This window comes from Ovis canadensis, chromosome X (genome assembly GCF_042477335.2).
Source record: "Ovis canadensis isolate MfBH-ARS-UI-01 breed Bighorn chromosome X, ARS-UI_OviCan_v2, whole genome shotgun sequence".
NCBI classification, from domain to species: Eukaryota; Metazoa; Chordata; class Mammalia; order Artiodactyla; family Bovidae; genus Ovis; species Ovis canadensis.
Genome location: NC_091727.1, coordinates 17617618 through 17641010, shown reverse-complemented (window position 1 = coordinate 17641010; position 23393 = coordinate 17617618). Strand labels below are relative to the sequence as shown.

The window sequence follows — 23393 nt, the reverse complement described above, 5'->3', positions numbered from 1 at the left end:
ACTCAGACTCATGCCCATTGAGTCAGTGATGCCATCCAGCTATCTCATCCTCTGTTGTCCCCTTCTCCTCCTGCCTTCAATCTTTCCCAGAATTAGGGTCTTTTCAAAAGAGTCAGCTCTTCACATCAGGTGGCCAAAGTATTGGAGCTTCAGCTTCAGCATCAGTCCTTCCAATGGATACTGATGCTAGGTCAAAAATGGTCATTCTTACTACTTCTAATTCATCACTCTTGAATGTTTTAAATATTGCACAATTTAAAATTTATTAAGCTAGTTTAGAAAGCAGAGTCCACTCTTTAATCTCTAACTTTGTATTTTAATTACTGCTCTGAACAATAGTATTTGTTTTAATCTGAAAAATAACCCTAATCACAAATCCTGATTTTTTTTTTAAACAGGTACTCAACATACACTTGATCTTAGCCAAAAGGCTGAGAAGCGATGGGTACTTGGCATACAAAGACTACGCTGGCATGTTTCATATATTTTTGGATGAACTATGTCCCTTTATAAAGTCCACAGGAAAAGTTTTCTGAATTACATAAAGAGAGAAAGCAGCACCAAAATATGTTCTTGACTATTAGCCATTTCTTGAACTGGTGCAAGCGATGAATGAATGTTCCAAAATTATTCATCTATTGATTTGGAACTTAGCATATGTTGTTCCTCATAGTTGGTGTTCCCAGAGTTTCCTCATTTGTTCTTCTTTTCTTCTTCAACAAAGTGTTCTCCTTGGATGGTCCCAGCTCTTCCCATGGCTTCACCTTCTAGGTGCCAGCTTATAACTGCCAACATTTTAATTTCATCTATGATCAAAGCTGTTCACTAAGAATTTTCTCAGGCTACTTGATACTTCTTCCTTGGTGTCTCTGTCAAATTGAACATGGACTCATTATTTCCTCCACTCCTGGCATTTTGTCTCCTTGCTCCCACCTCCTCCACAAATACTGTAGGGCTTATTCTCTATTGCCAGGGCCACTTCCTTATCTAGGTCTTTGTCTCTAGCCTAGCCTGTCCCCAGAGTGCTTATCTGATCTTTTGGTCCCCTATCTCCCCTACTGGAAACTTTCCTGGTGGTCCAGTGACTAAGACTCTGCACTCCCAATGTAGGGGGCCTGGGGTCCATCCCTGGTCAGGGGACTAGATCCCACATGGTGCAACTAAGAGTTTCAATGCTGTGACTAAAGATCACACAAGCCTCAACTAGGACCCGGCACAGTCAAATGGATAAAAGAATATTAAAAAAAAAATCAAACAGGGAAAACTGGTACCTGGTATATGGAGACTTTCTGCACTATTGTCACAACTCTTATGTAGGTCTGAAAGTATACTAAAAATTAAAATGCATTAAAAAATTTAAAATGAAAAGAAAAAACTACTCTCCTGGCTACATGTTTATAGGATTAATCTAAATCCAGTGTCATTGACATTAGCAAGTCCTTCACAATCTGGTTCCATCTACCACTACAGACAAAGTTTCAGCTACTTTCTACACATCCAATACTTCACTCTCAATTTACTGTTCTCCAAATGTACCAGGTTTCAGCGTATTTTGTTGGGTCAATGGTTAGGTCTGCATGCAAAGTCCTGTTTAACCCAAATATACACAACGTGTTGGTTGCACTTATTCCAAAAGACATTAGGTGTGCTAAGCTTCTTAAAAAAGCAAAGTAAACTGCTTTCCAGGACCTTGCCCATCACTCAGACAACCTTCTATACAATGTCTTTGGCCTTTACCACTATAGGACATTGGTCTTTCAAAGAATTCCAATAAGATTAGGGCAAAATATTAATAACGAGAAAAAAAAAACACTTTTGATCTTGATTTTGTAAGTTTTGGAGTATAATTTCAATTTTGTAAAAATACCTGAAATGAAAAAGGGCATTTATTCTAAGAAAAGAGAAAAAAGAATAGGAAGGAAATCCATTTAAAAAATAAACTATGTGTACTCCCAAGTGGTAGATTATAGATAGTGTTTCTTGCCTTTTTGTGCTTTCTTTTTGAAAATTACGACATATAATAAACATGCAAAATGTATGTCAAGCACATGTACTTTTACTTTAAAGCCAAAACCAAATACAGTGTAACTGTCACCTATGTCAATAAAATAGATCCCAACAGAGGTTTTCCACATGCAACCTCCTTGACAATGACCCTCAGCCTTCCCAGAAGTAACTGGTAAGTCCTGATAAACAAGTCTTTGTTTTTCAAGTTTCTTTGTTTTGTTTTCCCTGTAGGTATGGATCCTGGGCTTCCCAGGTGGCTCAGTGGTAAAAAAAAAATCCACCCGCCAAGCAGGAGATGTGGGTTTGATCCCAGAGTTGGGAAGATACCCTGGAGAAGGATATGGCAACCCACTCAAGTACTCTTGCCTGGAGAATTCCAGGGACAGAGGAGCCTGGCAGGCTACAGTCCATGGCGATGCAAAAGAGTTGGACACGACTTGGCAACAGCAATGCTGGATTAAGTATTATCTGAACGGAATCATAACATTTGGGTTCTCTTTCTCTCCGTCTCACTCTTGCTATCTCTTCTTTTTTATTTTTCTAACATTATGTTTTGTAGCTGTGTATTTTCATTGCTTTTGAATATTTATTCTGTTGAATAATTATGCCACAATATATGCTGCTGTTGTTGTTCAATCGCTAAGTCGTGTCCAACTGTTCGCGACCCCATGGACTGCAGCACTCCAGGCTTCCGTGTCCTTCACTAGCTCCCAGAGTTTGCTCAAATTCATGTCCATTGAGTTGATGATGCTACCTAATATCTCATCCTCTGCCACCCCCTCCTACTTTTTCTTTGATCTTTCCCAGCATCAGGGTCCTTTCCAATGAGTTGGCTGTTGACATCAGGTGGCCAAAGTATTGGAGTTTCAGCTTCAGCATCAGTCTTTCCAATGAATGTTCAGGGCTGATTTCCTTTAGGATTGACTGATCTGATTTCCATGCAGTCTAAGGGACTCTCAGGAGTCTTCTCCAGCACAATTCCAAAACATTAATTCTTTGGCTACAACATATATTCCCAGTTTACTGTAGGTGGACTTGGGGGCTACTACAAATCATGTTGCCATGAACATTGTTAAAAGTTTATTTGCGGGACTTCCCTGCTCCAGTGGCTAAGGCCCCATGCTCCCAGTGCAGGGGCCCCTGGCTCAATCCCTGGTCAGGGAACTAGACCCACATGCCGCAACTAAGACCCAGCACAGTCCAAAAAAAAGGTCTATGTATTTAGGATGTGCATGCATGAGTTTTCTGGGGCATATACATAGAAGTAGACTGCCTGGGTCATAGTCTGTGTTTATCTTCCACTTTATTAGATAATGTCAAACTGTCTTCTAAGGCATTTGGAGTAATTTATACTCCCACCAGCCGTTTCTGAGAGTTCCTATGCTCCACGTTATTCTCAAAACCTGATAGTCTTTTTTTTTTTTAAACCCTTTTAATGGACGTATAATTGGCATTCTTTTAAAAGACTGAAAATAAATTTTTTTGCCAGTCTGGTGGGTTTGTAGTGATATCCCAGTGTGGTTTTAATTTTCATTTCCCTGATTTCAAAAGAGGTTAATGGAGTTTTCTCAGGCTTTGATTGATAGCCAAAGATTCCTACTTGCAGTTCCAAACTTATCCTGCTTCTTGTCTAACATCCCTTCTTCCCATATCTAAGTTTAGATGACTACCAGAGTCTCAGTTATTAATTTATTGACTCTTGGTTCCAAGCCCACCCTTTTCTTTGTAATACGGAACCGGTCTCTGCAAACCCTATTTTCTCCTTTGGCAACTGGCTCCATGTTAGGTCTTGCCAGTAGGAGGCGCCAGAGGACTTTCCTGCTTCCTGTTTGCTTCTTTCTTCCCACTGCTGCGATGGCTCGACCCGCTCGATGAGCAACTGATCCTTGCAGTATTCTCTGTGCGGTGGGGTGCTCTTTCTACCCAGCCACCTCTCGCGGGTTTCTCCCGCACTCTGGCTGGCGGTGGATGAGGTATTTCTGCAGCAGACCACACGATCTCCTTGGAGGTCTGAATCTCAGCTTTGCGGGGGGAGGTGGGACTCTCCTTGAATTTTCTAAGTTCCTTCTTTGTTTACTTTTCCCTCAGCCCTGCAAGTGGCAGCCTCTTTCCGCAGTAGTTATTTCTGTTACACCTTTCAGTTCTTTATATTCCAGAAGTTAACCACCCTTTGCCTAGTCAATAATTCTTCATATTCAATTTTCCCTGTTCAAATTGCTGGTGTGGTTCTGTTTCCCGACTAGACCCTGATTCTGATTTTGACTCCCCCTTGTTCTCTATCACTTGGACTTCCCCAAGGAAGTTCTGAGATAGATAGCTCAGTTGGTAAAGAATCCGCCTGCAATTCAGGAGACCCCAGTTCAATTCCTGGGTGGGAAAGATCCCCTGGAGAAGGGATAGGCAACCCACTCCATTATTCTTAGGCTTTCCTTGTGGCTCAGCTGGTAAAGAATCCACCTGCAATGCGGGAGACCTGGGTTTGATCCCTTAGTTGGGAAGATCCCCTGGAGAAGGGAAAGGCTACCCACTCTAGTATTCTGGCCTGGAGAATTCCACGCACTGTCCATGGGGTCGCAAAGAGTGGGACACGGCTGAGCTACTCTCACTTCACTTTTCTCTATATCCCATCCAAGAGCTGCAGTTTAGGGGCCGTGCCCCAGTTCTTGCAAGGACCCCAGACAAGTGAAAAGATGTCATACTCTCAAAGCTACTGACCAAAAACGAGGGGCAGAGGCCAAGGTAGAATTTAATGATAAGATCTGGAGCCCCTAATAGGGAACTGAGATGTTAAACATCCTCTCCAGCATTTATTGTTTGTAGGTTTTTTGATGGTGGCCATGCTTACTCCTTGGAAGAAAAACTATGAGCAACCTAGACAGCATATTCAAAAGCAGAGACATTAACTTTGCCGACTAAGGTCCGTCTAGTCAAGGCTATGGTTTTTCCAGTGGTCATGTATGGATGTGAGTTGGACTGTGAAGAAGGCTGAGCGCTGAAGAGTTGATGTGTTTGAACTGTGGTGTTGGAGAAGACTCTTGAGATTCCCTTGGACTGCAAGGAGATCCAACCAGTCCATTCGAAATGAGATCAGCCCTGGGATTTCTTTGGAAGGAATGATGCTAAAGCTGAAACTCCAGTACTTTGACCACCTCATGCGAAGAGTTGACTCATTGGAAAAGACTGTGATGCTGGGAGGGATTGGAGGCAGGAGGAGAAGGGGACGACAGAGGATGAGATGGCTGGATGGCATCACTGACTCAATGGACGTGAGTCTGAGTGAACTCCGGGAGTTGGTGATGGACAGGGAGGCCTGGTGTGCTGCGATTCATGGGGTCGCAAAGAGTTGGACACGACTGAGCGACTGAACTGAACTGAGCTGAACTGATTCTGACAAGGTGTGAGGTGATACCTCACTGTAGCTTTGATTTGCATTTCTCTAATAATTAGTGATGTTGAGCATCTTTTCATGTGCTTTTTGGCCATCTGTATGTCTTCTTTGGAGAAACGTCTGTTTAGAGCTCCCTCCTGTTTTCCTTAATCTTATCTATATTCAGACCTAAGTCCATTTTTAATAATAGTTGTTTTTAACTTTTAAAAAGGGTATCATGTATGAAATATTTACCGTTACTCTTTTCACTTAATATTATACAGCTAAGATTTGTCCTTGTTGGTATGTGTTGCTATAGCTTATTCATTTTGACTGACTATAGTATTTCGTTTTATGAATATACTACAGTTGATCAATCCAGTCTTCTACCGATGCATACTTGAGTTGTTTTCAGGTTTTTGTTATTGTGAAGAATACTACTATGACTATATATGTGCATGTCTCCAAGGATACACATGTAAGAGTTTCTCTGTGATAAATTTAGGAGCAGAATTACTGGATCATAGGGCATGTGACTGTTCAGCATCATGATATAAGGTCAAACTATTTTTTGAAATGATTATATCAATATACACACCTAACAGCAGCAATTCTGTTGATCTATATCATTTTCAACACAAGATATTGTTAGACTTTAAAATTTCTGTCAATTAGTATGTGGAAAACAGCATCATATTTTGGTCTTGGTTTGAATTTCTCTGATCATTAATGGTATTTAACAGATTTTTCACATGCTAATTGTTCATATAGGTTTTGTCTTCTGTGAAATGTATGTTCTTGCCTGTCTTAGTCTGTTTAGGCTGCTATAACAGATACCATGGACTGGTGGCTTATAAACACCAGAAATTTATTTCTCACAGTTATGGAGGCTGGGAAGTTCAAGATCAAAGTGCTGGCAAATCTGGTGTGTGGTCAAAGCCCACTTTCACATTCATACAGAATCATCTCCTGGCTGTGTCCTCACATGGGAGCCCTCTAGAGTATCTTTTACAAAGGCACTGACCACCCTCATGACTTAATTACCTCCCAAAAGCTCCGCCTCCCAATACCATCACATTGGGGGTTACTATTTCAACATATAGATTTGAGGGGACACAAACATTCAGTCCATAAAAATGAATTTGCCCATTTTTCTGTTTGGTTGCTTGTGCTTCCTTATTTACTTGTTGGAGTTCTTTATATATTTGAGTTGTGTGGATTGAAAATATATTCTCTTAGTTTGTAATTTGAAAGGAGGACTATGTCTGGGCTCAAAGGTCTATTCTAAGATCATGTGATTGGCCCAATTACTATACCTTCATAATTACTTCTGAGATATGGGAGTAAGTCTGTTCTACTATAGAAGTATTCTGGCTATTTTTGGTCCTTTCCCTTTAAAGCCATAAAGCTGTCGTTCTCTTCTAGAAGTGAATTTATCACACTCAGCCCCACCTCTGACACTGCATTGGCAATGTTTGTAGTCATTTTTGATTATCACAACCTGCGACATAGTGGGAGATAGGTTTCTACTAGTATATAATAGGTAGAGGCTGGGGATGCTATAAAACATCCTACAGTGACCAATGCCCCAGGAGAAAAAATTATTCAGTCCCAAATGTCAACACTGTCAAGGGTTAAGAAGCCTGGATATAAAATTTATAATTTTATTATCAGAATTCTTGGGAAAAAACCCATTGAAATATTGACTGAAATTTCACTGAATCTACAATCTGGGGAAAATTGATTGACTCTATGGATCATTTTTCATGTTGCTGTTGTTTTAAGAACCAACTTTCAGCTTTGCTAGTCTTTATTCTTTGGTTTTCAGTTCATTGATATTCTCACTTGTTTTTATTTTGTCTTTCCTTGGATTTATCCTTTCTTTTTTTAACTTAATTTTAAGTTAAAATTAATTAAGTTTAATTAATTTTAAGGCTTTCTTATTTTCTACTCTAGTCATCTAGGGCTATAAAAGTTATCAAGCATAATAAGAATATTAATATCTTGGAACCAACCAGCTTTTGTTCTCTGAACACTTCTCTTTCACATTTTCCTTATTAATAGTATATTTTGAATCTTATTTCTTCATGGTTGGGTGGTCTTTTGTCAGGGGGTTTCTTATCTGCTGCTGTTGCTGTTATACTATTTTGACTTTGTTTTATCTGGGTCTCATTATTGGTTCATTTAAGTCAACAAATGTATATTTTAGGGTAGGAGTTATAGGCTCCAAGAAATTAGAAAATTAGAAAAATCTCATTTTTGTCTTGAGCTAATCATTTTATCTAGAAAACCAAGACAAAAAGGTAAGAGGTAGCAAAACCAAAAAAGTCTCACATAGAATTCTGATTATATAACATAGAAATTGGCAAAATAGCCAAAACCTTATATATCAACACTTGGTGTTTTAGCTCATGAAATACAGAATAAGCTCTTTAGCTATGTTTCTAAATTACATAGACTGTTGGATTTACTTTTAATGCCATTTCACTTTACCTCTATTTGAAAATTTAATACCTAATTTTAAGACCAGAAGTAGTTTTGAAATCTAATAATTTATAGTTTTAATTTGGGCTGCCCATCAGAATCCTGGGGAATTTTGAAAAAATATCAATGCCCAATTCCAGAGTGAAGGACAGGGAAGCCTGGTGTGCTGCAGTTCATGGGGTCACAAAGAGTCGGATACAACTTAGTGACTGAACAACAACAATTCCAGAGTAATAAGAATCACTTAGAGTGTGTGCGTGTTAAACATATTGGTTCCCAAGCACCTGCTCTGAAGAGTCAAATGTAATAGATCTAGAGCAAGGCCCTGGACCCTGAATGATTCATGAGTGTATTTTCATGATCAAGCTATGATTCATGAGTGTACTCGGTGATTTTCATGATCAAGCTAGGTCTGGGAAATGCCAATTTGGACCAATGCTCCTCAAACTATGCACACAAATCGCCTGGGTGATTTGTTAAAAATGAAGATTCCGATTCCATGTGTTTTGTGTAAGGCATGAGATTCTGTCTTTTCAACAAGCTCTTGGACTTCATTGGTAGTCCAGTGGTTAAGACTCAATGCTTCCAGTGCAGGGGGCATGAGTTTGATCCCTGGTCGGGGAACTGAGATCCCACAGGTCACATGGTACAGCCAAAAACAAACAAACAAACAAAAACGGATAAGCTCTCACATGGTGAAGCTGCTGGCCTACCTTTTGAATAATAAGGATTTAGAACAATAGAATTTTCTTTGAGAGGGAAATGTTCTGCACTGTCCAGTATGACAGTCACTAGCCACAGTGCTTGAAATCAGACTAGTGTGACTGAGGGACTGAATTTTTAATTTCATTTTAATTAATTTAATTCAAAATGGCTACATGTGATTTGAAAAAGAATAAATACATGTATACCTATAACTGAATCACTTTACTGTATACCTGAAACTAACACAGCATTGTTCATCAACTATGCTCCAATATAAAATAAAAAAAAAAAATAGCTACACATGGCCAGTGACTACCACAGTGGAAGCCAGATTTAGAACAAATATCCTTCAGGATAACTTGCAGAAAGAACTCTAGAATCATTTCAGATTAGTAAGTTGTACTGGTGTGTCAAACCTTTGATTTAGTAATCAGCATTCTCATATAGTGAAAACTGTGGATGTTATACTATTTCTGGAAGCCTCAATAAAATCATGTTGTTTTTAAGTATGCTTTCTAGGAAATTTTTATTTATCTCATCTTCTGCAATTTGGCTACCAAAGTTCGTTTCTCATTTACAAAGTTTTTCAAAGTCACTTAATATTTGAAAAAGGGAATTAGGACAACTCATTTATTGAAACATTTGTCGTTGAAAAATATCCTCCTAAAATAATCCTGACTGTCCAATTCAGAAATAGTAAAACATATTTGGGACTGTTGGCAAGTCTATTTACCAAGGATTTAAAATACTTAAGGCTGTTCACACCAAAAAACATTTGCAGTCATTTCCTCAGAGAGACGGCCAGAAAGTTGGCCCATCCTGCACTGCCAAAGCGTTTTATGAAAATTTTAAGCTTGCCTGTTATTTGTGGAAACTTGCTAGCAAATGGGTAGACGACAAGGACTGGATTGTTCATGATACTAAACCTTTAACATGTTGTGTCGTGCTTTGGAAATTCATGGACTTAGGCTTGGTATTTTTTTTTCCCCTTTCCTAGCCGACACTACATAATAAAAAAGGTTTGCACACTTTGGGTTTACACAAAGCATCCCACAAAACCACAACTTTCCATCTTCTTTTCTCAGGCACCTGGATTGAGGTCCCTAGCACTAGAGGGGAGAAGAGAGGCCATTGAGAGCGCTATGCTATTCGAGGCCTGCAGGACCCTGGGCTTTAGATCATGTGGTTGACTGACTCCCTCCCTCTAGATGCACAGAGGCATGGTTTGGAAAGACAACTTGCTGGAAGTGTGTAAAGGAGAGTTTGGTGGAAATTTCCAAAAGCCAGAAGCTAAAGATCTTCTTTAAGAAAAGGAAGAAAATATTCTCTGAGTGAACTTCATCTTGGCTTGTCTGATTTCACTATGTCCTATATTCAAAGTTTACAAGACTTTGTATGAAGGGTTATTTTTGTTCACTTACATAAACATAGGTAATGGGGCTTCCCTGGTGGTTCAGAATCTGCCTGCAGTGCAGGAAACAGAGGAGATACGGGTTCCATCCCTGGGTCAGGAAGATCCCCTGGAGAAAGGGATGGCAACCCACTGCAGTATTCTTACCTGGAGAATTCCATGGACCAAGGAGCCTGGTGGGCTACAGACCATAGGGTCAAAAAGAGTCGGACACGGCTGAAGCGACTGAGCATGCATGCAAACACAGGTAAGAGTCTATTTGCTTAACAAGTGAATACCTATTGGCACCTGTAATTGGTATGTTAACTTCACTGATAGCTCTTTGCATTAAGATTGCTTCTTTGTTTGCAGGTGACCCAAGTGTAGTAGGCTCAGTAAATATGTTCTTCCTGAATGAAGACTGAATGTGTCCAGGGTATCATGCAGACGGATTACAATGCCAGATACTGGGTTTAGACCAGCTGGAGCGGGTCTTATGATTTTTTGGCCGGTAGGGTTGTTTTCCACTCACTTTAGAGTCTGGGGCCCTTTAAATCAGCCACAGTCCTAGATAGGAGCAGAGCCTAATTTAACCCAGGTCCCCTGACTCCCTATGCTTTCTCTAATACCCTCATGATAAACCCTATTCAGAAACCATGTACTTTGGGAATAGAAGTATTGCTATAAAACCTGTCTAGAATACTTGAATTGTGGTTATCTTTCCAAATTCAAGCCTTTGAATGTCCAAGTGTCCACAGTATTGCTTTTTGTTCTTTCCATCAGTTTGCTCATTAACTCAACATTGTTGTTATTATTGTTCTCCATTTTAAAAAAATCCTTCCTAAATCTTGATGACTGTGTAGATTCCAAAGCATTCTTAACTTACTCTATTATTTCAAACAAATAAATTTAAATATGTTTTAACGGGTAAGCCTTTGTTTTTGAGTTTCTCTAATGTGTGTTTGTGTTTTGGGAAACCAGGATTTTTCAACTAACAAATTGTAAGGGAAAAAAAATAGAGAGATGGAGGAGCAGCCTATAGATGAAGAGACTCTAAAGTCTTATCATCCAAACGTATGGACCTTATTTGCATCCTTTTTTTCTAAAGCTGGGAAAAAGTATGGTATTTTATGGGACAATTAGAAATTTGAACAGTGAATGGATATTTGATGATATTAAGAAATTATTTCTAATTATGTAGGCCTTGCTGTAATTGCGGTAGACAGGATAATGGCTTTCCTCAAGGATGTCCACATCCTAATCCATGGAACCTGTGATTGTGTGGCAAAAGGGACTTTGCTGGTGTGGTTAAGTTAATGATCTTGTGTGGGGAAATTATTTTGGATTATCTGGTGTGCCCCGTGTAATCACAAGGTCCTTATGAAGGAAAGAGACTGGGCAGGGGAGTCAGAGAAGATGTGACAGTGGAAGCAAAGGTCAAAGTGAGGAAGATTTGAAGATGTTAGACTGCTGGCTTTGAAGATGGAGGAAGCAGCTGTAAACCAAAGAATGCAGGTGGTCTCTAGAAGCTGGAAAAGACAAAGAAACTGGTTTTCCTTTAGACCCTCCAAAAGAAACACAACCCTGCCTACTCCTTTTGGACCTGAGACCTCCAGAACTATAAGATAATAAACTTCTGTTGTTTTAACTTGCTAAAATTGTGTTAATTTGTTATAGCAGCAGTAGGACACCGATATGTTATACAAAGAGTCATCTTTTAGAGATATTTAATGAAGTATTTCGGAGAAGGCAATGGCACCCCACTCCAGTACTCTTGCCTGGAAAATCCCACGGGCAGAGGAGCCTGGTAGACTGCAGCCCATGGGGTCTCGAAGAGTCGGACACGACTGAGCGACTTCACTTTCACTTTTCACTTTCATGCATTGGAGAAGGAAATGGCAACCCACCCCAGTGTTCTTGCCTGGAGAGTCCCATTGACAGCGGAGCCTGGTGGGCTGCCATCTATGGGGTCACACAGAGTCGGACATGACTGAAGCGACTTAGCAGCAATGAAGTATTTACAAAATAAATGTGACATCTAGAAGTTGTTCCAAGATAACAGAGGATAGGGGAGATCCGAAAGGGGTGTGACTGAGGCAGAATTGGTCATAATCACTGGGGCTGAGTGATGGGCACCTAGGGTCCGTTACACTATTCTACTTTTGTGTATTTTAAAAATTAAATACATACACACATACAAAAAAAAAAATAGTTAAGTGTAAGTGTTATGACCTAAAAGACTTCAGAGATCTAAGTTGGTAAAATCCGAGCTGTACTCACTTAGGGATGGTAACACAGCCAGAGTAAATCACAATGAGCATCCCACCAAATATATATAAAAGTATTATCAGTATGAGTAGTGAGGGCCATTTGTCAAGCTGGTACTGGAATAGGAAGCTGGCCCAGAAAGACAGGGATTGGAAGGGAAATGAATGGTGTGAAGCCCCAGGGAAGTTGAAAAGTTACGTCTCCAGACATCCATATTCACAAAGGAACAGAAATGCAATGAATTGAACCACTCAGGAACAAAGAACATTCCATGCTTCACAGGGCAGAAAAAAATGATATGTGCTATCTCTTAGACCTCCAGTCACCTTGGCCTTTGAGGGTAGGCAGGTATCCACTTCTATTCACCATGTTCCCACTTCTCTCAAACCTAGACTCTCCTAATTATACTCTTTCTTTTGTCAGATGCCTTTGCCTGCTTTTCCATTATTCCTTATGTTAGTTTGCTTTTCTACTTTTCCAATCAAATTCTCTTGGTTGTTGGCTTTATTTTTTTGTTGTTGTTGTTTACTTTTGGCAGGGCAGAAGTAAATAGCAAACAAAATGCAACTGCCCAAATCTACGGACCAGCCACTATATTGGTTTACAAATCTGTATTTAGACAGAAAACTCAAAATGGAAGAAAGGTCAATAGTTTACCTACACAGTACCCCACCTCGCTTGAGTATGAAGTAAAACCTGCCCTTGACTTTGAATAAAGCAAAACTTTCATTATCAAGATAACTAAAGTTTACTATAATTGGAGGCCAAACTACTGCCTTAATTACATTCATCATAAGAAGGAAAAGGAAAAAATAATTGGAAGACAAATTACAATAGCTTTAATCAAACAGAACAGCTTGTGGGAAAGTGGGGGACAGCAAAGTCATCTGCAATGCTTGCTAAGAATGAGGGTGATGCTTCAACAATATGGATGAATCTTGGGGACAAAATATTAAGTCAAAGAAGCCAGACACCAAAGAGTACATATTGTATAAATCCATTGGTAAGATATCTAAGAATAGGCAAAACTGATCTACAATGATAGAAGTCAGAACAATGGTTAAAGGCAAGAAGGGAATATTCTTTTTTTTCTCCAATTTTTTTTTTTTACCTTATTTTACTTTATAATACTGTATTGGTTTTGCCATACATTGACATGAATCCACCACGGGTGTACATGCGTTCCCAAATATGAACCCCCCTCCCACCTCCCTCCCCATAACATCTCTCTGGGTCATCACTGTGCACCAGCCCCAAGCATGCTGCATCCTGCGTCGGACATAGACTGGCGATTCGATTCTTACATGATAGTATACCTGTTACAGTGCCATTCTCCCAAATCATCCCACCCTCTCCCTCTCCCTCAGAGTCCAAAAGTCCGTTATACACATCTGTGTCTCCTTTGCTGTCCTGAAGAAGGGAATATTCTTGACTGGGAGGAGTCATAAGATTTTCTTGGGTGCTGGAAATCTCTGTACCTTGACGTCAGTGTGAGTACATCTGTGCATGCATATGTAAAAATTAATCAAACTCTACGTTTATGATATGTGCACTTTATTGAATGTAAGTTTACGGTCCATTGACAAAAAAGAAACAACCAACAATGAAACCACACTTGTTGAAGTGGCCTTGTGAGGTGGTCAGTCCAGCTTGCCAGCTACCTATTCTGGTGCTCCAGTCCTCATTCCCCTCCCTGTGACCATCAAAGCCCAACTGCTCTGACTGTTCCCAGCCTCTGCCCACTCTAGCCCTCGCTCTCCCAGGCTGCCGCTGGATGGCCAGTGGCCTCCTGCCAGCATGGGCCCATCTTGACTGCTCTCACAGAGGTCAGCCTTCCATTAGGGGACAGGAGCAGAGCCCTTGGCACTATGGCAGCAGCCTGAGGGGTTGTGGGGCTCTGCATTTCTCTTTCTACAACTACCCTGCTTAGCAGCCTTCAGTAGTTCAAACACCTTAGCATGACACTCAAAGTCCTTTCTAAATTGACCCCTTCATATTTTCTACAGCCCAGTGAATATTTTGAATCTTTCACTGTTCAAAGACCATGCTGTGACTTTTCATTACCTTGCACATATGTGGTTCCTTATGATCTTGTTTGTTTGTTTGGCAAACTCTGCATTCTTCCCCTCTGAGTTCAAATATCACCCCTTTCACCGTCTAAAAAAATAGGCTATGGGGAACTAGTAACTGTGGAGTGTTTATTATCAATAAACAGATAGCATTTAGGTGTTTTTTTACACATTATCTTCTTTAACCTTCACTCTAAGACAATATCTCCAGGTTGATTTTATCCACAGTATTATAGTGACTTGTTTACACATGGCAGGCTATGACATCCTAAGGTGCTGTATAAACCACAGTGCCTCAGGTTTATAAGTTCTCAAAACAAATATCTGAACCCCCTACTCCATCCTCTCAATTGCAAGGCTTAAAATATGAGAATAAAATGATTTCAATAATGGTCCAAGCAGGAACAGAAGGTATAGTCATATATAATTTTGAAGAGCATTGAATTAATTATTTACAGAAGTGTAGGTAGATTTAGGGGAACTAACAAGAGATGCTGAGGTTGCCCAGGAATTAGTAGAAACTGGAAGCTGTACCTGCTCCTCCCTCTTCCTGAAGGCTTTTTTTTTTTTTTAGTTTTTATTTTTTAAATTTTAAAATCTTTAATTCTTACATGCGTTCCCAAACATGAACCCCCCTCCCACCTCCCTCCCCACAACATCTCTCTGGGTCATCCCCATGCACCAGCCCCAAGCATGCTGCACCCTGCGTCAGACATAGACTGGCGATTCAATTCTTAAATGATAGTATACATGTTAGAATTCCCATTCTCCCAAATCATCCCACCCTCGCCCTCTCCCTCTGAGTCCAAAAGTCCGTTATACACATCTGTGTCTTTTTTCCTGTCTTGCATACAGGGTCGTCATTGCCATCTTCCTAAATTCCATATATATGTGTTAGTATACTGTATTGGTGTTTTTCTTTCTGGCTTACTTCACTCTGTATAATCGGCTCCAGTTTCATCCATCTCATCAGAACTGATTCAAATGAATTCTTTTTAACGGCTGAGTAATACTCCATTGTGTATATGTACCACAGCTTTCTTATCCATTCATCTGCTGATGGACATCTAGGTCGTTTCCATGTCCTGGCTGTTATAAACAGTGCTGCGATGAACATTGGGGTACATGCTAATCTCAAAAATATACAAGCAACTTATGCAGCTCAATTCCAGAAAAATAAACGACCCAATCAAAAAATGGGCCAAAGAACTAAATAGACATTTCTCCAAAGAAGACATACGGATGGCTAACAAACACATGAAAAGATGCTCAACATCACTCATTATTAGGGAAATGCAAATCAAAACCACAATGAGGTACCACTTCACACCAGTCAGAATGGCTGTGATCCAAAAATCTGCAAGCAATAAATGCTGGAGAGGGTATGGAGAAAAGGGAACCCTCCTACACTGTTGGTGGGAATGCAAACTAGTACAGCCACTATGGAGAACAGTGTGGAGATGCCTTAAAAAATTGCAAATAGAACTACCTTATGACCCAGCAATCCCACTTCTGGGCATACACACCGAGGAAACCAGAATTGAAAGAGACACTTGTACCCCAATGTTCATCGCAGCACTGTTTATAATAGCCAGGACATGAAGGCTTATTGAGAACCAGTTCTGAAAGGTGAGACCCTGCCCAGAGCTGTCGTAGTGGAGATACTGCCACTGGCAGTCTGAGGTCCCAGGCAAGAAGAGAGTGGGAAGAACTCTCTCTCTTTCCCCATCCTGTGTCCCCCTCCCACCATCACATTTGGCACTGGCCAAACCAGCTGACAAAAGGGCCAGCATTACTGAAAAGTAAGTCCCCACCCAGGGACAAAGAAGGGTGAAAATGCACGGGGGGTTGGGGGGGTGGGGGACGGTGTGGGTAATGGCTCAAATGGAGAATAACCAGCACAAAAAGTGTAAAATCAGAACTAGTAAATGTTTTATCTGTCCAAAGGACATTGTGTCAGTCAGCCAACTGCAATTCCATTCATCGAGTTATGCAGTATTATATGGTACATCTAAAAATTTTTGATACGATGAAGGGTGTGATAGGAGATACTAGTTCTTTTGAAGATTTTAAACTCCCTCCTTTCCTCCCTCTTTCTTTGGATTGGGTGTAAACTCCTGGAGTGTCTAGTTTGTCTTATTCATCTTGATATCCCCACCTCCAGCAGAGCTGCATACAAGTGTTTGATAAATGTTTGGTTTTTGACTGAAGGACTGGGTGAATGTAATAATGGCCAAGTGTACCCTATAATCGGAGAAGGCAATGGCACCCCACTCCAGTACTCTTGCCTGGAAAATCCCATGGATGGAGGAGCCTGGTAGGCTGCAGTCCATGGGGTCGCTAAGAGTCAGACATGACTGAACGACTTCACTTTCACTTTTCACGCATTGTAGAAGGAAATGGAAACCCACTCCAGTGTTCTTGCCTGGAGAATCCCAGGGACTGGGGAGCCTGGTGGGCTGCCGTCGATGGGGTCGTACAGAGTCGGACATGACTGAAGCGACTTAGCAGCAGCAACAGCAGCAGACCTCATTCATATCTCCCAGGAGACATTTGGTTGACAATAATAATTTAGGTTCTTTTACTATCAAATAAGTAAGCAGCAGTAGCAGTACCCTATAATGTTCATTGAAATTATGCTAGTTTTCACAGTATATGAAATATCTGACTTGGACAAAGTCAGCTTATATCTCATACATTTTGTTGGTAAGAGATGAATCTATGTTTTTTTTTTTTTTTTAAGTGTGGGGATCCATTAAGGGAAGACCTTGTGGTTTCTTGATAGATTTGAGTAGCACTTTCTCAGCTGTGGAGCATGGCAGATTTTATTACCCCCCTTTTTAAAAGGAAAAAAGTTGAAGAATGGAAAGATGCTAAAGAAATCTAGTTAGTAGATGATAGACTAAGAATTCAAAATAAGAGCTCAGACCTCCTGATGCAGCTCTGTCTTTTGATAAGACATAGTCTTTCTGTTAGATTGGCATCTCTCTCTTCATATCACAGACTTTACCTCTTGATATTTTTCCAAGGAAGTTACTATTTTGAACTTAGGAAAAAGAAGTTTATTTTAACCAACAATAACAATCCTAAATAAAAAACAATTTATATCTTATTGATATGTGCTCTTGGTTTAATGGGGAAAAAGTGAAAGTGTGTTAGTTGCTCAGTCGTGTCCAGCTCTTTGCAACCCCATGGACGGTAGCCCGCCAGGCTCCTCTGTCCATGGAATTCTCCAGGCAAGAATACTGGAATTGGTTGCCATTCCCTTCTTCAAGGGATCTTCCTGACCCAGGGATCTAACCCGGGTCTCGGGAAAGGGTCAGTTTGTTAGAAACAAGTATCTGAAGATGTCTGTAAACCCAGTTACTATTTTAATTAGTTATTTAATACCCTCCAAGCCAGGCTTCAGCAATACGTGAACTGTGAATTTCCAGATGTTCAAGCTGGTTTTAGAAAAGGCAGAGGAACCAGAGATCAAATTGCCAACATCCGCTGGATCATGGAAAAAGCAAGAGAGTTCCAGAAAAACATCTATTTCTGCTTTATTGACTATGCCAAAGCCTTTGACTGTGTGGATCACAATAAACTGTGGAAAATTCTGAAAGAGATGGGAATCCCAGACCACCTAACCTGCCTCTTGAGAAATTTGTATGCAGGTCAGGAAGCAACAGTTAGAACTGGACATGGAACAACAGACTGGTTCCAAATAGGAAAAGGAGTACGTCAAGGCTGTATATTGTCACCCTGCTTATTTAACTTCTATGCAGAGTACGTCATGAGAAACGCTGGACTGGAAGAAGCACAAGCTGGAATCAAGATTGCCAGGAGAAATATCAATAACCTCAGATATGCAGATGACACCACCCTTATGGCAGCAAGTGAAGAGGAACTAAAAAGCCTCTTGATGAAAGTGAAAGAGGAGAGTGAAAAAGTTGGCTTAAAGCTCAACATTCAGAAAATGAAGATCATGGCATCTGGTCTCATCACTTCATGGGAAGTAGATGGGGAAACAGTGGAAACAGTGTCAGACTTTATTTTTCTGGGTTCCAAAATCACTGCAGATGGTGATTGCAGCCATGAAATTAAAAGACGCTTACTCCTTGGAAGAAAAGTCATGACCAACCTAGATAGTATATTCAAAAGCAGAGACATTACTTTGCCAACAAAGGTCCGTCTAGTCAAGGCTATGGATTTTCCAGTGGTCATGTATGGATGTGAGAGTTGGACTGTGAAGAAAGCTGAGCACTGAAGAATTGATGCTTTTGAACTGTGGTGTTGGAGAAGACTCTTGAGAGTCCCTTGGACTGCAAGGAGATCCAACCAGTCCATTCTGAAGGAGATCAGCCTTGGGATTTCTTTGGAAGGAATGATGCTAAAGGTGAAACTCCAGTACTTTGGCCACCTCATACGAAGAGTTGACTCATTGGAAAAGACTCTGATGTTGCGAGGGATTGGGGGCAGGAGAAGGGGATGACAGAGGATGAGATGGCTGGATGGCATCACCGACTCAATGGACGTGAGTTTGAGTGAACTCCGGGAGTTGGTGATGGACAGGGAGGCCTGGCGTGCTGCAATTCATGGGGTTGCAAAGAGTCAGACACGACTGAGCGACTGAACTGAACTGAAAGAAAGGTACAAAAGGAAGTAATCAAACATACTTGAGATACAGGAGTATTTTGCAATGGATTTGGGCTGGCTGGGGATGACAGATCTCCTTTAAGCTTGTCACAGGTTTTGGGCTGAGTCAGGAGAACTATAAGAGCAAATCCACAGAAGGAAATCTGAGGCTTGAGAAATAAGCATGAAATTTAGATTTTACTAGTCTTAGTCCTCAAAGAAGGCAATGGCATCCCACTCCAGTACTCTTGCCTGGAAAATCCCATGGATGGAGGAGCCTGGAAGGCTGCAGTCCATGGGATCGCTGAGGGTGGGACACGACTAAGCGACTTCACTTTCACTTTTCACTTTCAGGCACTGGAGAAGGAAATGGCAACCCACTCCAGTGTTCTTGCCTGGAGAATCCCAGGGACTGGGGAGCTTGGTGGGCTGCCATCTATGGGGTTGTACAGAGTCAGACACGACTGAAGCGACTTGGCAGAAGCAGCAGCAGTCTTAGTCCTTATTCTTTCAGTTCAAATAGTCTCATTTTCATGTTTTCTAGGCAAAATTAAACATCATAATGGTAGGTATTCATTATCCATTCATTTATTCACTCATTAAACAAATATTTACCAGCTTTCTAATGTGTGCAAGACATTTCTGTGTAATGTAAAAGAAACAGTGATGTTCTGACCTATGCTAACATTAAAAAGCAGTCCTGAGTATATTTTGGCAAAGGGAGAAAAGCAAGGTACAAGTAAATAAAATAATTTTTATTGAATGTCTATATACACTTTGCTGACAAAGGTCTGTATAGTCAAAGCCATGGTTTTTCCAGTAGTCATGTACAGATGTGAGAGTTGGACCATAAAGAAGGCTGAGTGCTGAAGAACTGATGCTTTCAATCTGTGGTGCTGGAGAAGACTCTTGAGAGTCCCTTGGACAGCAAGGACATCAAACCAACCAGTCCTAATGGAGATCAACCCTGAATATTCACTGGAAGGACTAAGGCTGAAGTTCCAATACTTTGGCCACCTGATGCAAAGAGCCAATTCATTGGAAAAGACTGATGCTGGGAAAGATTGAAGGCAAGAGAAGGGGGCAACAGAGGATAAGATGATTGGATGGTATCATGGATACTTAATGGACATGAGTTTCAGCAAATTCTGGGAGTTAGTGAAGGACAGGGAAGCTTGGAGTGCTGCAGTTCATGGGGTCTCAAAGAGTCAGACGTGACTGAGCAACTGAACAAAATACATGATCTAAGACAAAAGCATATGATTGATGACTAAGTTGGAAGGGATAGGGAAGTTTCAAGTGTATATTCAGAGGCTGATGCTGGCACTTATTTGCGATGTAATGTTACATTTCCTCTTCTGTAAAATGGGAATAAGAACTTTGTGAAAGAATGTTATGAATATTATGTATCTAAAGAGGCTATCATGATTCCCAGCACTTGGTAGGTGCTCAATAGATGGTGGCTGTTATTATTAATAACATTTAATATAACAAGGAGACTCTTCTATAAATGCCTAGGTGATCACAGACATTGAGAAGATATTCTGATATAGATAATGTGAATTGCATTATTAGAATTAGGGCTTCAGTAATTTCATGGGAAATATGGGAAATAGATGAGGCATTCTTGAAACAGGTAGTTTACAATCAGAGTACTATTTCTACAACTTAATAAATGGTCCATACGTGTAAGAGTCTTAAGTGATAAGTCTTTCAGAGAATGTAGGATGAATTTCAGATATTTCTGCTGCATCAGGATTAGAAAGACAATGGCCAGTAGTTAAAAATTTACCCCCCTCAGTAGCCCATACTAAGGGTTTGCTAAGATTAAACTTAAATCTGTTTTTTTTTTTCTGTTAAAGGTAACTTTCTAGCTTTTAAAAACATTTTTGAACCTTCATCTTAGACCATTTCAACATTTCCTCCTATGTGATAATATACAACTGATGGAACAAATCTTGCTTTAATATTTGCACCTGAACCAGTGAACCAGTGAAGTCGCTCAGTGGTGTCCATCTCTGCAATCTCATGGACTGTAGCCTACCAGTCTCCTCCATCCATGGAATTTTCCAGGCAAGAGTACTGGAGTGGGTTGCCATTTCCTTCTCCAGGGGATCTTCCCGCATTGCAGGCAGACGCTTTACCGTCTGAGCTACCAGGGAAGCCCTAGTTTGCACCTAATAATGGCCTAATATTTCTATTTTCACCTTCAAATTTTCTTGAATTTTGCACTAACATTTATTTATTCATTTTAAAGGCTGCAGTTTGATCTTGTTCTATTCTTTAGTGTTTAGATACAATAAATAATACTTTAATTTGGTCCTTGTTTAACATTGCGTAAGTTGTGTCATATGAAAACAATTTTATTCTGCATTGTAGAAAATGGATATATTCCTCATTTTTTTAAAAAAATTTTAGGTTTCTATTCCTGGATTATGATTTAAAAACTCTTGTCTTATAAACTAAGTTAAGCAGATCATGGATGCAAAACCTTCATCCAACTTTTGAAAAAAGTTGTAGAGAGAAAGGCCTGCCAATGGTTTACTTTTAGCTAACACAGCACATTGTATGATTTTTCAGACAAAAGTTTTAAATCTGCCTATACCCAACCTCACAACCAGGAATGGGATGTTTTTCTCTGGTTTTTTGTCTGCTACATTTTGTGCGGGAGAGATTCCTTTTGGAGCTTTTTTTTTTAACGCCCGCTCCCTGACCCTAGCTGCGACCTCCACCTGCGCAAACCGCTGGGTTTGGGGCCAGGGGGATTGAGCAGAGGAGACCCCAAAACCCACTCCCGAAGACGCTCCCGAGTACCTTCAAGCCTGTGAGCAAATTTTTCTCTCCAGGTTAATCTAGTTCCCGTTAGCTCAAGCCTGGGTTTAAAGGAACAACTAAATCTGGAATGTGGAGCTGGAGGGGATTGCTGGCAAAAACTCATGGAAAAAAAAGAAAAGCTGTTTCAAGGACTATGCTGCAACCCGCGAAGGAGTGGCTTTGCTCAAACTGCTCTAACGAACTGCTTTTTCCTTGCTCATCGAATTTGCTCGAGCTCCTAGGGAAGCGCCTGCCTTTTCGGTGCGTGGCCAGGGTGGGCGGTGGCCGAGAGTCATAGTTGATGGCTAAGGGGAGCGAGTTCCCCTTGGATGAAACTTGATGCGCATCCTGGGCTCCCAGTTGGGGGCCCACCACGGTCTTGGGTGCAGGGGCTGGGACTTTTTTTTTTTTGGCGGGAGGGCAGATTGGGGCGGGGTTGGCCGCGGGGGGGGGGCGGACGAGGGAAAACTGCCAAGCTCTTGCCCGGGTTTGCAGAGTCTCACTGTTGGCCACCGGCCGCGGGAGCTTCCGGCAGAGCCCCTGGCTCGGGCCCCGCACGCGGCAAACGGTCAAAGTGCGCGGCTGCGGCAACCGCAGGGCACGCGGACGGAGGGGAGGGGGCGGGGCCGCTGTGGCAGTTGCGGGGCATGCGCGGCTTCGCGCGCGGCTTCTCAAACATGGCGGCGGCGGTGTGAAGACCGGTGCTGGCTCGCGGGATCTGTGTGACAGAATTTCGACCTTTTCGCCGACGAGACTCGAGGTGTGAAGCGACTCCGGGCTCCGTGAAGACCAGAGAGGCGGAGTTTTTGCGTTCTGGGCTCTGGCTGTTTTCCGCAGAAGGTAGGGAGTCTCCGGCGGTGCGTCCCCCGAGGAACGCCCCCTCACCGCTCCGCGGGGTCCGGCCCCAGATCGGTCCCGCACTCCAGTCAGCCACTCTCCGAGGCTTCACCCCCGAGGTCCGGGCTCCTCTACCCCTCGGCGGCCTCACCCCCAAGGCCGGGGCTCCCCTGCCCCACGTAGCGCTTTCCGCGACGCCCCTCAATCGCTCTCGCGCCGCCCCTCACACTCACTTGGGGCCCGGTCGCCCGGCACCGGCCCATCCCGCCCGCGGCGTTCGGAGGCCTCACTCCAACGGTCCCCTGACCCGAAGCGCGGACAGCACCTTCTAGAGCATCCTCCACCCGTGGGTGGGGCCGGGCTGGGGTCCCGGGACAACGCAGGTGGGCGGCGGGGCTGAGGAGTAGGGATGACTTTGGTGGTCTGTGCTGAAACTGGCTCCGGAGTTTTCCGGAGACTTGTGAGAGAACTTTTGGAGTCTCTGAAGGAAATGTCAGTCGGGAAGGATGCGCTTGTGGCCGAGCGCGGGCTTGGGCCCCGGTGCCAGGTGTGTACGTTAGACTCGCGGCCCGGGGCTCGGGGCGGATGGGTGGGGGGCAGCGCCGGTGCCTCGCTCCCGGGGGAGATAGGGGGCGGGAGGGCGCGGCAAGCTCTGGCGGTGGGGTGCGGGTGGGAGTGGGGGACCGGAGAGTGGGTCTGCAGCTCTCGGGAGCGGCGAGGCGGCCGCCGCGGTATCGCGGCAAGACTGGGGCGCAGGACCACTGTTCTTTTTCGAGATAGCGTTCTCGCTTTTTCCACCTGGATAGTGGTTGTGCTACATTCTAGTGTGAATCGC

The 23393-nt window shown here is 42.1% G+C and overlaps 1 protein-coding gene across 2 annotated transcripts in view; it reads left to right on the top strand.

Moving 5' to 3' along the window:
- Positions 1-21986: 21986 nt before the first annotated feature.
- SCML2 (Scm polycomb group protein like 2) overlaps positions 21987-23393 on the top strand; it is a 113598-nt gene continuing 112191 nt past the window's right edge. For both annotated transcript variants that reach the window (XM_070289809.1, XM_070289808.1), the window contains exon 1: positions 21987-22561. The gene's annotated coding sequence lies outside the window, so the exon portion shown is untranslated. The remainder of the gene's footprint in view (positions 22562-23393) is intronic.